Source organism: Lethenteron reissneri, unplaced genomic scaffold (assembly GCF_015708825.2).
Source record: "Lethenteron reissneri isolate LAM-NWPU_2019-01 unplaced genomic scaffold, ASM1570882v1 scaffold_1639, whole genome shotgun sequence".
NCBI lineage: Eukaryota > Metazoa > Chordata > Hyperoartia > Petromyzontiformes > Petromyzontidae > Lethenteron > Lethenteron reissneri.
The window spans coordinates 506,827-522,796 of NW_026891376.1; the positions used below are offsets into that span (position 1 = coordinate 506,827).

Consider the following 15,970-nt stretch of genomic DNA (forward strand, 5'->3'; position numbering starts at 1 on the left):
GGATTAGTGAATTGGTGGGTTCGAGATTGCGTGGCTGGGTGAGTGAGTCGGTTAGAGATTGAGTGGGTGGCAGGGTAAGTGGGTGGGTTGCTTAATGGGTGTGTGAGTGGGTGGATGAATAGGTGAGTGGACAGGTGCATGGTTTAGTGGGTGGGTGAATAAAGTGAGTGGGTGAGTATTGTTGCGTGAATGTGTGGGTGGTTGAGTTTTTGGGTAGATGGGTGTGTGAATATGGGAGGAGAGTTCGTGTGTTAGTGGGTGGGTGAATCGGAGAGTGAGGCACCATGGTGCCGAGATGTTAACTACCTCGCCTAGTATACAGGAGGTTGTGGATTTTATCCCAGCCCTTCCGCTTGGATATTTGGAGTTTCTATGTTCTCCCCGTGGTCGTGTGGAATTTTCTCCAGGTTGTCCCTCCACATGTGAACATGCATTTATATAATTTGGTTGCAATAACATTCTACGTGAAAAGCACTTAATTGAACTGTCATTTGTGCTGAGGTGGCTTACGACGAAAAGATCTATAGCTCAGGGCCTTACCCAGTAAATGAAAAACAATTAAATATTGTTTATTGTGTGGATGAGTTGGGTGCGTTGCGTTGCGTGGGTGGTGCGTGGGTGGGTGCGTGGGTGGATGGGTTGATGCGTCGTAGGTGAGTCGCTGAGTGAGTGAGTGGTTGGGTGCATGAGTGGTGAGTTAGAAATTGAGTCGTGGGTGGCTTAGTGAGTGGGTCAGTGTAGAATGGCTCAGTAGTTGAGTGAGTGAAGTGGGTGATTGAATGAGTGGGTGAGTGTGTGGGTTAGTGGGTGGGAGAGTCAGACAGTGGGGCGTTATGGTGGCGAGATGTTAACTACCTCGCCTGGTATGCAGAAGGTTGTGGGTTTGATCCTGACCCTGACACCTGTATATTTCCTCACATTTAAATCAACTGCAATACATGTCATTAGCCACTTCGTTGACCTATAATTTTAACCAGGTCATTTATGAAAAAGATGTTAGCTCTGTCGGCCTTACCTGGTAAATAACCACAATTTAGATTAGTTTAGTGTGTGGTGAGTGGGGGGTGAGTGCGTGGGTGGGTGGGTGAGTGGGTGAGTGTGAGTGGCTCGGTGGTTGAGTTAGGTGGGTGGTAGTGGGTGGTTGAGTTAGTGGGTGGGGAATGTTTTGGTGGTTGAATTATTGGGTGGTTGAGTGATGGGTGGGTGGGTGAATAATTACGTGGTTAGTGGGTGAGTTTGCTGAGGGAGTGGTTGGGCGAGTGGGTGGGTTAGAAATTGAGTGGGTGGCATGGTGAGTGGATGTGTATGTGACTGGGTGAGTAGGTGAGTGGCTGGGTGAGTATGTGAGTGGATGGATGAGTGAGGGGGGTGAGTGGGTTTGTGGATGAGTGAGTGTGTGGGTAGGAGGTTATGTGGGGAGTGAGTGGGTTAGTGACTGGGTGAGTTGTAGTTGAGATTGTCAGTTTAAAGTGAGTTGGTGGGTTAGAGATTGACTGGCTCGGTGAGTGAGTACTGGGTGGGTTAGTGAGTTGTTTGGTGGGTGAGTGTTAGTGGGTGGATGATCGACTGGGTGGGTGGTTGAGTGAGGAGATGGGTGGGTGGGTTGCAGTGACGTGTGGTGAGGTCAATGGCTGGGGAGGCACTGGCTTGTGTCAGAGCCAGATTCACACACTGAGGGGGACGTGGCCTCACGGAGGGGGGCGTGTTAGATGCATCCCCCTCAGTGAGGCAAATGTGATGGCTGCCTCCCCTGGTGCTTTTTCATTGCAGTTTCATGACGAGACCAGCGAGCCTAAATATCTTTATACACATACGTGAAATAAGTTACCTGGAGTATGGAAGGCGAGGACATGAAATGAAGGGGTCTACAAACATTACATTGGTGACATACTGTGATAGTAACAGGCACGCGCTTATTGCCCGGGCTCCATCCAGTAACTGAGGGGTTGCGTAATCAGGGGAGGCTGAGCTCGTCGCTGCCTCACCTCTCGTCTCTTCCTGTATTTGCAGCGGACCTTCGCAAATTTGGCGATTTTGACTATAAAAATGGAATCGTACAGAAATGACATTTATAACACAGATCAGTGGAAAAATCTTTAATTTTATTTCATTATTCTCTTTTTTTTACTTTTCGTAACAACTATTGTCATTGGAGTATGACAGGTGAGGCTCTGCCTCCCCTGACCGCACGTCCCTGGTGGGTTGGTAGGTTGGTGAGGAAGTGAGAGGGTTAATGGGTACGAGATTTAGTGGGTGGCTGGCTGAGTGGTTGAGAAGATGGGTGTGCGATTTCATGGGTGAGTGAGTCGGTGAGTGAGTGGGTGAGTGGGTTTTTGTATGGGTAAGTGCTTCAGTGAGTTCATGAGTGAGTGGATGGGTTATTGAGTGAGAGGGTGGGTATTTGAGTAAGTGGTGTGTGTGAATAGGTGACTGGGTGGGTGTTTGAGTGAGTGAGTCATAGAATGGAGCGCCACGGTGGTGAGATGTTAACTACCTTGCCTAGTATACAGGAGGTCATGGAATTGATCCCGACCCTTCCGCCTGTATATTTCGAGTTTGCATCTTCTCCCTGTGGTCACGTGGATTTTTCTCCGGGTCCTCGGGTTTTACCTCTGCATTGAGAATAAACTTGCATTCAGAGGATTTGGCTGCAATGCATGTGTAAGTGATAAGCCACTTTGTTTACCTGTAATTTGTAACAAGGTCGCTTTTGAAAAAGATCTATATAGCTCTGTGGGCCTTAGCTGGTACAATGAGAAATAGTTAAGTTTTCGTTTATTGGGTGGGTGAGTGGTTGGTGGGTGATTGATTGAGTGGGTGGTTGGGTTGGTGGGTGAGTGTTTGAGTTAGAGAGTGGGTGGGTGGATGGGTGGGTGTGTGAGTGGGGGAGTGAATAGGTGAGTGGGTGGGTGAGTGGAGTCGTGAGTGAGTGAGTGGGTTGGTGGGTGGGTCGTTGAGTTAATGAGTGGGTGTGTAGGTGGGTGCACAGGTATGTTCTTGAGTGGCTGTGTGTGTGCATGAGCAAGTGAGTTAGCGGTTGAGTGGGTGGCAGAGTGAGTGGGTGAGTGTGTGTGTGTGGGTGGCTTTCGTAGTTTAGTGGTTGGGTGAGTCAGATAGTGAGGCGCCACAGTGGCGAGATGGAAACCCCCTCGCGAAAGCCGACGTGTTAATCTGGTATATTGGAATTCGTAGGTTTGACCTCAACCCTGATGTCTGTATATTTGGAGTTTGCATCTTCTCTCGTGGTCACGTCGATTTTTCTCTGATTCCTTCGTGTTTGTTTAACACGTAGACTTTCGCGACCAATATCATCCATAATAGAGGTTTCTTTTTTTTTTAGATTTGAAGCTTTCGTGACTGCAAGGATTCATATTCTTAGGTTTTTTTCGGTAAAGTCACGTAGGTAAAACATTAAAATTAATAAAAATAAAATAAAAATCACGACGTTTCGGAGGCAACACAAGCTTCCGTCTTCAGGTGGAACCGTCACAGCCACGACAGCTGTATCAAGTAAATGAGAGATTGCAGGAGCTACCACTCCGTTTATATAATGGTTGGAAAGGGGGGGAGGGAAGGGCCAAGTACAGCACACTTTTTATTAATATGGTAAGGTGAGGCTTAAGAGGGTGAGCCTTTGTTATGGAGAGGTACGGTTTGTGACTCAACCTGTGACAAGGAGACAACAACTAAACATGGTAAACATGTAATAGTTGTCTGTCAAATAAGATTGGCCAAATAAGTGTAGTTAAATCTTTTTTGCATGGTTAATCACATCTTTCCAATGATTACTCAGTTTGTAACCATCATCACGGTTGAAATTATGTCTGTGTTTGTATATTTGTATGGCTTCGTGTACAAACCTTTGATGGTAGCCAGGAGGTTTGCAGAGAACCTTGGTCTCGGAAAAGACAATTTCATCAGAGCCCACCGAGTTGTAGCAATGATCGGCAACGGCCGAAGAATCAGTTCTGCCGTGTTTCAGATCTGACTTGTGCTCGCGGACACGATCAGAAACATGACGTTTCGTTTCTCCAATGTAGCAATCACCACAAATGCAACTCAATTTGTAGACTCCAGGATACTGTAAGTCAGGAACGACATCCTTCACAGATGGAAGCAGATCACGGATTTTATGCACTGTACTGAATCGGACTTGGATCTTATGTTTGTTTAGAATTTTGGAGATCTTTTTGGTCACGCCTGCTATGTATGGTAACGTGATAGTTTTGGTCGGAGTTTCATGTGGCTGTTTCTGTGTGGTGGGAGAAACAGCTTGGCAGATAGTGCGGTCAGAGTATCCGTTCATCCTGAGGGCCCGATGTACATGTCTTAATTCACCGGGCAGGTGGTGTTGGTCAGAAATGCCATGGGCTCTGTGGTATAGCGTTTTGATGAGAGAATTCTTTTGAGATGGGTGGTGGGGGGAATCCGGTTTCAAGTAGGAATCTGTGTGGGTGGATTTCCTGTAGACAGAATGTCCCAAGGATCCGTCAGGCCTCCTCTCAAACAGAATATCCAAGAATGGTAGTTTACCGTCTTTCTCCACTTCCATGGTGAATCTGATGGATGGGTGTCTAGAATTGATGTGGTCCAAGAAGTGGTTCAATGCTGGGAGGCCATGTGGCCAGATGACGAAAGTGTCATCCACATACCTCTTCCACAGGGAAGGGCGCAGGGTGGATGTCTGGATGGCGTCTGATTCAAACTTTTCCATGAACATGTTGGCTATAACTGGTGACAAGGGGGAGCCCATAGGGGTACCCTCATTCTGTTTGTAGAAGGTGCCATTCCAGGTAAAATAGGTGTTGGTGAGGCAATGCCTAACCAGCGCAGGTACATCCGAATTCAATCCATGTTGGACTAAGTCCTCAATTATTGTTAGGGTGTCCGGTACTGGGACTTTGGTGAACAAAGATACTACATCAAAGCTGACGAGGATGTCATCAGGAGATAGTACCATGTCCTTAACCATAGAGACTAATTGGGTTGAGTTGAGGCAGCCAGGACCATTATTAAAATGCAAATTAAGTTATAACATTTTTGACGTGCGTTTTTCTGGATTTTGTTGTTGTTATTCTGTCTTTCACTGTTCAAATAAACCTACCATTAAAATTATAGACTGATCATTTCTTTGTCAGTGGGCAAACGTACAAAATCATCAGGGGATCAAATACTTTTTTCCCTCACTGTAAACCCAAAACCCTATAAACCCCTAACCCTCTAAACCCCTTTACCATCTAAACTCCTTTACCCTTAAACCCCTTTACCCTGAAAACCCTAACCCTCTAAAACCCTGTACCCCAAATAGCCTAATCCTCTAAACACCTAACCCTCTAAACCCCAACCCTCTAAACCCCTAACTCTCGAATCCCCTCAACCCCTAAACCCTATAACCCTCAAAATCCCTAAACCTCGAAACCCCTTATCCCTGAAATAACCCGAAACCTCTAAACCCTTAACTTTATAAATCCCTAACCCTATAAACCCCTAACCCTTTGTGTGGAATGTGGTGGGGGTGGGATCATGGGGTGGGTGGGTGCAGGGTGTGTGTGGTGTGTGTGGTGTGCGGTGGGTGGTGGGTATCACAGGGGGGTGAATGGGTGCAGGGTGTGTGTGGTGGATATGGTGATAGTGGTTGTGGTTCACAACGATCCGTAACCACCACCACCACCTCTACTGTGTGGTGGACCGGCCACCACACAGCAGCACGCGTCGGAGGAGTGAACGGATGGTTCTCCCTATGCGGGCCAGACTCCCTCGCTTCCTCTTCTCCTCCTGCATCATCATCACCTGATCCTCTTTCCTTGTCATCTCTTTCTCCACCATCTTCTCCACCAATGTCTCCTCCACCTGCACCACCATCTCATCCTCCTGCTCCTTCGTCCATATCTCCTCTGTCTCCCCCCTCATCTCCTCTTCTTCCTGCACCACCAGCTTTTGCACCAGGGTCTCCTCCTCCTGCACCAGCAGCTCCTCCACCAGGGTCTCCTCCTCCTGCACCACCAGCTCCTCCACCAGGGTCTCCTCCTACACCAACAGCTCCTCCACCGGAGTCTCCTCTTCCTCCACAACAACCGTCAGCCATTTAGAGGCCTGGGCAAGCGTGGAGGATGGGGGCAGCGCCGGCTCCGCTCTGTAAAGAGATGCGCACGACACCGTTCCAACTTCCTGCTACAACAGAGATCGCACTCTCCCCCCCCCCCCACCATCGTGCGGAGATAGATTAACCAGGTTAATAACGATGCTGCAGTAACGCAGCATACCTTTGCCCATCGTGGGTCTGGTTACAAAATGGGCATTAGTCTTGCGATATCACACTGGATGAAAGGCTACATGGCAAATATATGGCTGCTTCATTATTTGTCCTCACCCAGAAACCAATTATAAAAATACATCTGTATATAACCGAATGTACACGTGGGGTTTGAACTGTACATGTGTTCGTTGGCAGGCGGCGGGGCTGGAACTCACAGAGGGACCTGGGTTTGAGGCCCAAACTTGGGCCACTTTCTCCGTGTGGAATGTGGAGTGTGTTCTACCCCTCCCCCCCCAGTTTTATCCTGCATTGGTTTCCAAAATCAGAATAAATTATTTAGACTGGATGAAGAGGAATCCGATAAGCTATGAAGCTCTTCTTTCACAGATATGCAGTTGAGGCACAGGGTCAGCAAGTTACAACAACAAACAAAAGAAAATGAGTGCAACGTGTAAAAATGTAAGCAAGTCACAAAATAACTGAGCATATAAGCACAAAGTACGTAAAATCCTGCCAGTTTTTCAACACTAAATACAAATGTAGGGTTTGTTACGGGGAGAAAGGCGGACAAACACAAGGGTGTCTGGACCCACACACGGGTGTCTACATCCACGTCCGCATCGGTTAACCCTGGGGGGGCATGGGGGTGCTGTGATCCCCCATAGTCCCACCCCTCGGAGAGGATTCTTATAAAAGGCGGGGAGCCAGAGGGCTCGAGGCCAGTGTGTGAGAAGCTTACCAGTGAAGACTGACGACCGGCAGAATAGGCCCTGGAACTCCCCTGGCTCGCTGTCCTTGTCAGGGCCGAGCAGGGCAAGTGGCGCGGCCCCAAGAGCTCCAGGAGCGCTGCTCTTGTAAGAGCACGGCCTGGTTAGCTGGGTGCCGGGATCCGTGCTTGACCAGGGCCGGATCAGATAGCCTCCCCTAGCACTCATAGCGGAGGACTGGGAATAGGAGAAGTCAGGGGATAGTGCTAGGGGTGTTTCCCATTGAGTACGGGTGAAGGCGCTGTTGCCCCTTCAAGTATTGTTACCGCCTTTTGGTTAAATAAAAGAGTGTGCCTCAACTACGTCGTCTGTCTCCCTGATAACTCACTACACTTGTGTAGGGGTGTTAAAGAGAGGGCCCGTTATGCATGGCAGCCTATGGAAAACAAACACAGTGGGCGGGGCTACGTAAGTGCACGAGGAGGTGCCCTCTACGACGTCCGAGCCAGACACCCTGGGGGGGGCTGGTTCGAACGTTATGATCCCCCGGGGCCCCACCCCTCAGGGAGGGGTTGGGTATAAAAGGGGATGTTTCAAAGGGCTCGGGAGTTATGTTTTAAGCTAAAGGAAGAAGACTGAAGACGTCTTAGATAGAGCCCTGGACTCCCCTAGTTCGATGTCCTTTTCAGGGCCGGACAGGACTGAGCCAGCGGCGTGGTCCCGAAAGCCAGAGCCGGTGCTCTTGTAAGAGCTGGTCTGGAACTCCGGGTACCGGGCCCGACTTACCAGTGTCGGGCCAAATAGCCTCCCCTAGCCCATTAGTGGAGGACTCGGGGCTAGGACAGAGTTAGCTAGGGGTGTATCCCGAGTTATACGGGTGAGGGGGCTGATACCCCCTCGAGTGTTATATGCCCACTGTCGTATTGTGAAATAAATATACGTGTGCCTCAACCTCGGTGTCAAGCGTCCTCACCGGTACTTCACTTGTATAAGTGTAGTGTATCGTGTCGTGTATAGTGGAGTGTGTAGTGTAGTGTGTAGGTTAAACGTTGAGTTTTATAAGGGCACCACGGGATGACCAGCCCCTCCCCACCCAGCCCCACCCCTCCCACCCCCCACCCAGCCCCACCCTCCCCACCCAGCCCCTCCCCACCATCCCCTCCTCCCCCAGCCCCTCCCCACCCTCCCCTCTCTACCCAGCCCCACCCCTCTCACCCCCACCCTCCCCTCCCCATGCACGACAGACAATCCCTGGTAGGCAGTGTGGAATCTGTTGTTCCTACCGGTATAACAGTGGGAAATATCTGAACCGGTCCTGGGCCTCCCCTTGATCGACTCAACCTCAAATGATTACCTGATGCAGTGGGTACACATCACCACGAGGGAGACAAATGAGTGGTGTTGGCCACCCACTCCCCTGTGTACTGTGCCAGTCCTCATTAGGCGCTCACTAACACCACTTGCCTCAAAAATCTGTTAAAGCTATGAGGGGGATCTTTGTCTTTGTACAGTGGCATTGGCTACGTATAAACTGATACTTTGAATGGAGTTTATAATACAACATGGCCTATGTGTAACGCATCATATACCGTGTACACAGCACCATGAAAGTGTGTGCCGTATAATACAGAGTATGTGTAACGGAGCAAAGCCTGTGCACGCACTGCAGCGTTACTTTTAACTGAAACGTGGCATGGCCGTTATGTGTAGAACAGCATTTCTTGTGTATATGTAGTGGGTTCCCACGGAGACTGGAGACGTAGCTGAGAGGCAACACGGTTTATTTAAATCTTATAACAGAAGCCCCTTTTACTCCCACTACTTGGGGAGGTATGGCCTACGGGCTAACGTGCCCTATCACTGGGGCTACGGGCTTTGAGTCCTCCGACTAAGGGGGGCTTAGGGGAGGCTATGCTGACCCGACCCAGCCAAGGTGCGGGTCTCGACCACTGGTCCGTGCTCGGCCCCGCCCCTTAAAAGGACGTCGGGTCCCGGGGTCCCGGGGTCCCAGGGTCCCGGGGTCCCAGGGTCCTAGCCTAGCTGGTCTTCAGTCTTCGTCTTCAGAGCACTGCCTCGGGCCGTCCTGGGGTCCGTCTTTTATACCCACATCGGGGACTCTCCACCCCCGGTACCGCCCCCTTTCTGGAACCTTCCAGGTGGCTCTGGAATAACCCTTCAACCCCTCACCTGGGGTCGGGGGGGGGGAACTCGGCCTCTCAACGGTCCCGGTTCTCTCTCTAACTCAGGGTGGCACCCCCTGTCGACTCGTGCCCGCAACTACAGGTAAGCATACAGTGTGGTGTGTGCTTTGCATTTCCGACGCTACATATACAGCAAGAAATACTCTACATAGAGACAGCATTGCATCTGTGTGTGTGTACTGCATGACACACGGTGTACGGTGTGTAAGTGCACAGTGATGGGCTGCTGCTTCTACCGCACCTGTTGACGTTGATGTCGGGGCAGGCAGAGTCCTCGCTCCGGGTCCCGGTGGCGTTGCTCCGGGGGAACGTGCAGAAGAAGGCGTTGGCCAGGAGGCAGGCGGCCTGCTCCTGAGACATCGTCAGCATCAAGCCGGTGTCCTGGCGGAGCAGCGGCAGGGGCTGGGGACACGTGCGGTGCACAGGGCGCAGCGACGTTACACGCGGCAACGGGTGGCACGGGGTTGCAGAGAAGCAACGGCGCAATGGTAAACACCGATGCAGAGCACTGAGCCTGCAGCACTGGGATGCTGGGGTCTGGATCAAGGAGTTCTGAAATGCACGTAAACCAGATTATTGTTGTACACGTGAGGTTAATGCTGCAGCCCTGCAATTACTTGCTCATGCAACTGCTGGTGAAAGAACCTCCATTAGAGGGAGGTCTAGAGTGCCGATCCGGTGGTTATGTTTTGGCCAACTTTTCCACACTGACCATTCGTCTTGAAAGAGGTGGGAGTACTCGCCATTTAGGCCATTGCACGCGACCCACCGATGGACTATGGGTGGACAAAACAGGGAATTGTAAGAATCCTGGTCAATGTTTTCAAGGCCAGGCTGGGAGATCGAACCGCGACATTTGAAGTCAATCGTGACAACGATCCCACAGTCATGTCAGCAGCCCTTTTGCAGAAATAAAATAAAATATTGGAGAGGGCTTCACACAAGAAACAAGATTTAGTGGTTTGGACGTGGCTCTCCAATGAGTACAGATAGGGTACCACAAGTAGCGGTGCATACTCGGGCGCAAGGAAATAGAAGCAGAGACAAAGAATGAGATAGATCGATGCAATAAAGAATTGGCAGTGGTGCACCAAGCACGACCCCTTGCTGAGCGGTGCAGCAGCAGCCCCCCCCCCACCCCCGGACCCCTCCCCCACCCTCCACTTCTCACCCTGACGCCACACAACCCGTGGGTAGGCGATGCCCTCTGGTGGACAAGGCGCGGTACAGGCGGCAGCACGAGACGCCAGCAGCGTTGCGCTGCCAGGGTTACTCACCCGAACACCTCCGTACACTTACACACACCTCTATACACCTCTATACACCTCTATACACCTCTATACACTTACAAAGATCCCCCGTATAGCCTTAACAGACTGTAGAGGCAAGTGCTGTTAGCGAGCACCTATGAAGGCCGGAACGGTACATGAGGGGGTGGGTAGCCAGCACCACGCCCGACCGCCTTTGTCTCCCCAGTGGCGATGTTTACACACCACACCAGGTACTCATTTCAGGCTGAGTCGACCTAGGGGAGGCCCAGGACCGGTTCAGATAATCGTCACTGGTGTTAGCCGTGAGCGGGAATCGAATCCGGGTCGCCAGGTTGATAGCGCAGCGCGCTAACCGCTACACTACTGCTCCCCACACACCTACACACACACACCTCTACACACTTACACACCTACACACACACACCTATACAACAACAACCGCCATTCGCCACTAAGTGGCGGTGACGTCACCACGACGCTTGTGCCAGGCCAAGTGCACCTTGAGGCCATGTGAAGTGTCGAACGCCCGCTGGCAGGAGGTCACGGGGCAGACCCAGCAGGTGCCACGGGTCGACTGACCGAGATGACCGAGATGACTGGCTGATGCACCACCTGTGGCCCCCTACCGTACCAACTTGCTGTGCTTTAGCCACCCGGCGCTCCGCTCGTTGTTGTGAGCGTCGCTCCTCAGCCCTCCGTTGTTGTTGGAGGGCGACTGCCTCCAACTGCCCAGTAGCGTCCTTCACGAGCCTCCTCCACTGAGGCCGATCTTGACACTGCTGGTACCAGTCATCGGCAAGTCCACTCAGCTCCACGTCCTCCTGTACCACATCACTCCATCTCTTCTCTAGCCCGCGCCGCGCCCGTTTAGCTCCCTCGATTTTAGGCATGCGGTAGCTGGGCATGCGTGCTACATGACCCAGCCAACGCAGCCTTGCCTGCCGGAGGAGCTCACCGATGGGACTTTGCCCAGATCTTTCAAGGATTTGTGAGCTCCTCACACAATCCAGCCTGGTTAAACCCAGGATGGATCGTAGGCAGGCCAGCCTAAATGTTTTCAACCGACGAAGTTGCTCCATTAGGGGGGTCCACGTTTCGCAAGCGTAGAGAAGGGAGGGAATGACCGTGGCCGAGAAGACCTGAAGCTTCGTGCGGAGGTAGCTTCCACACAGCGTTACGCAACCGATGAAAAGATAATGCCGCTCGACTGATTCGGAGTGAGACCTCTGCTGATAAACTGGAGCCGGTCATAAGCACACTGCCCAGGTATGGGAAACTCTCCACTCTCTCCACAACTGCCCCATCACCGATTGGGAGTTGTGGGGGTGGAGTGTCTGATGGTACAAAATACCCAGGCAGGTGCTTAGTTTTGGTGGGGCTGATGGTAAGACCCCACCTCTTAGTGGCACGCTCCAGTTTCAGCAGCAGCGTCTCCAACTCCTCTTCTGAATGAGCAGCTATTACCAAATCATCGGCATACATAACATGGTCGATCAGCCTCCCATTATATCTGTACCAAATGGAAATTCCCCCGGTACAGCTATTGAAGGCTTCACGAACTACGCAGTCGAAATAGATGTTAAATAATGTGGGAGCCTGAGGACATCCCTGTCGCACCACAAGGTGTACAGGGGAAGGCTCTGATTCCCGGCCACGTAGTTTTACCCGGGCCCCGCTCACCATCATGAAGGTCCTTAATGATCGTGAGCAGAGGGTCAGGGACTCCGAAAGCACGAAGAACAACCCAGAGCCCAGGCCTACTGATGGTATCATAGGCCTTGACCAGGTCAATAAAGCAGAGATGAAGGTCTTGTTAGGAATTCCTACACCTCTGCTGTAGCAAACAGACATAAATATGGCATCTGTACAGGACCGCCCTTTCCTGAAACCGCATTGGGGTTCTGCAAGCCTCTCCTCAGCGTGCCGAGCAAGGCGATGTTGAATAATCCTTGCCAGGACCTTTCCCGGCATACTGAGGAGTGAGATGCCCCTGTAGTTGTTACAGTCTGTGCGGTCCCCCTTCTTAAAGAGGGGGACCACCAGGGCATCCTTCCAATCCTGCGGTACCCGTCCAGCGGCCCAGACTGTTGTTATGATGTCATATAGGGCAGTCTGTGCACAAGCGCCACCCTCCCTCAGCATTTCGCTTGGGAGATCATCTTTGCCCGGTGCCTTTCCTGGTCTCAGACTCCGGATCGCCTTCAGTACTTCCTCAACAGATGGCACCTCAGCCAGCCACTCACAGGGGGTGACCTCCTCCAATATTTGAGGCACCGCAGCCTCAGCAGGGTTATCCCCACTTTGTGCCATGATGTTTTCCTGGCTGAGAGATTTTCCCTCCCCCAGGACCTCACACACACCTATATACACTTACACACACACCTCTATACACTTACACATACACACACACCTCTACACACCTACATACACACCTCTACACACTTACACACACCTACACACACACACTTCTATACACTCACACACACCTCTAGACACTTACACACACCTACACACACACCTCTATACACACACCTCTATACACTCACACACACCTACACACACCTCTATACACTCACACAAACCTACACACACCTCTATACACTCACACACACTGACACACACCTCTATACACTTACACACACCTACACACACACCTCTACACACCTACACACACCTATACACACACCTCTATATACTTACACACACCTACACACACACCTCTATACACTTACACCTACACACACCTCTAGTACACCTAAACACCTACACACACACCTCTATATACCTAAACACCTACACACACACCTCTATACACGTACACACACCTACACACACACCTCTATACACTTACACACACCTACACTACACACCCTCTATACACTTACACACACACCTCTACACTTAACACCACACACCTCTATACCCTTAACACCTACACACACACCTCTATACACGTACACACACATACACACACACCTCTATACACTTACACACACACCTCTATACACCTAAACACCTACACACACCTCTATACCCTTACTCACACCTACACGCAGGAGGAGGTGGTAGTGCGGGAACGAAAGGGCCTGGCTCGTGTGGCGAACGCGATCCGTGCGCTCCTCCACAGCATGATGCTGTTTTGTTGCGACCGGTCGACCGCACAGTTGGGGTGATGGAGGTGGTGCGGTGCTTACCATGACCGCTATCACCACATGCACCACACCATCTACCCACCCACCCCGTGATACACACCACACACACCACTCACACCACACACCCACTCACCACACAACCACACACACCAGACACACCGCACACACGCACACACCGCACACACCGCACACACACACACCACTCACACCACTCATACCACTCACACTACACACACCACACCACCACACACACCACCACACACCCACACACCACACGGTTCCCCGGAAAGACGGTGCCACTGGGACCGCAGCCGGGGAAGGAAACTGAGCAGCAGATGCCAGGACTGGACTGGACAATGACTGCTGCCAACAGACTAACTCTGTTCAGAGATAGGATCAATCCAATGTATTATGTAATACTTATCATTGTTGTTTTTATTATTAACGTCATGACATGAACTTATGAGGAAACAATGTAACTTTGCATTGCTTGTGAGTGCTGCCTGGGTTTGTTAAATGTGCCTTGGCTCGTGTGCAGTGGTCCCGGCTGTGTGTGCGGCGGTACAATGACAACTATGTCATGAGAGAAGTTTCAGGCAATGGCCCTTCTTCAGAACGTGTACAGGCAGTGGTGGGAAAAGATAATCAGGCGATTCGTCTGACACATCCGCCCCCTAACTGCCCCTCTGCCAAGCTGCTCCGCTGTCCTGCTGCCCCAATGCCCTCTGCCCCACTGCCCCTCTGCCCCACTGCCTCAATGCCCCTATGCTCCGCTGCTCCACTGCGCTGTTGCTACTCTGCCCTAATGCCCCGCTGTTCCATTGCCCCACTTTCCCACTGCCATCACATCCATCACGAAGCAGCGAGACGTCCACACCACCTCATTAAATATTACCCTGATGTACACGCAGAGAGAGAGAGAGACCCTCGTTAAACATTAATACTGGATGGGGCTGCTGTGATGCAATGGCTCGTAAAATTCACTGGCATAGAGAGATTGCTGGTTCCACCTTCTGGCACAGCAGTTGAAACAAATGGTCGAGTACTAATAGGGGTTTTCCCCATTTTTTTTCTGGCAACAAAACTGACACCTTTTGCAAGGCATCATGTTACATTAACCACAATACTTGCAGTCAAATGTTGCCAGAAAAAAGGGGAAAATCCCTATTAGTATATTTTGGTACTGGCAAAGGAAGGTCCCAAAATGGTCGAGTATCTTAAGTTCCCCTGCCTCTGTCCGCCAAACAGTACAACTGGGTACACCAAATCGAGTGGCCAGTTGGGTGGGTAGGTGCTGGATGATGAGTGCACATCGTTGTGTGGGTAATTGATGAGTTGGTACCTGGGTAAGTGGATGGTAGGTGGTTGAATGGGTGGATGGTAATTGAATGAGTGGGTCGGTGTGTGAATGAGTGGGTGGCTGGGGGTGTGGGAGGTGGATGGATGAGTGGGTAATTCAGTGTGTAGATTGGTGGATGTGTGAATGTTAATGAGTAAGTTGGTGGTTGGTGAATGATTAGTGGGTGGATGAGTGCGTGGGCGGTGTCAGTGAGTTAGTTTTAAATGAATGAGTGGTTGAATGGGTAATTAAATGAATGGGGAGGTGGATACATGATTTGGTGCTTGGGTGGGTCAGTGGGGAATTGAGCGAGCGGGGAATGAGAACGTGGGTGAGTGGATTTTTGAATGAGTGAGTGGGTGCGTTCGTGAGTCTGTGTGTGAGGGGATAATTGAGTGGTTTGGATGAGTGAATGGGTAAATTAGTGGATATTTGAGTGAGTGGTTGGATGGGTGAGTGGGTAAATGAGTGGGTGAATGAGTGGTGGGTGAATGGGGAGGTGATTGGGTGGGTGGGTGAGTGGGTGCGTGCGTGGGTGGGTGAGTTAGTAGGTGGGTAAGTTAGTAGGTGGGTGAATGGATGGGTGAGTGGGTGGGTGAGCGAGTGAATGAGTCGGTGAATCATTGAATTAGTGGGTGAGTAGGTGACCGAGTGAGTACTTGAGTGGGTGAGTGGGTGGGTGAGTAGTTGAGTGGGTAATTGAATTAGTGGGTGAATACGTACGTGGGTAATTTGGTATTTGAATGATTGAGTGATTGGGTGAGTGGGTGGGTGGGTGAGGAGGTGCGTGCGTGAGAGTGGGTGGGTGGGTAAATTAGTGGATGAATGAGTGGGTGGGTGGGGTGGGGAGAGTGAGGTGGGAGAGTGAGTGGGAGAGTGAGTGAGTGAGTGGTGAGTGGGTGGGAGGGTGGTGGGTGGGTGAGTGGGTGGGTGTGTGGTAGGTGGATAAATGAGTGGGTAATTCAGTGTGTAGATTGGTGGATGTGTGAATGTGTTAATGAGTAAGTGGGTGGTTAAGTTGGTAAATGCTTAGGTGGGTTGATG

At 51.1% G+C, this 15,970-nt stretch overlaps 1 long non-coding RNA gene across 1 annotated transcript in view; it reads left to right on the top strand.

Annotated features, from left to right (window-relative positions):
• LOC133339005 (uncharacterized) overlaps window positions 1-9,247 on the top strand; it is a 21,637-nt gene extending 12,390 nt beyond the window's left edge. The window contains exon 3 of the long non-coding RNA XR_009754661.1: window positions 9,120-9,247. This is a non-coding gene — a long non-coding RNA (uncharacterized LOC133339005). The remainder of the gene's footprint in view (window positions 1-9,119) is intronic.
• Window positions 9,248-15,970: the final 6,723 nt, after the last annotated feature.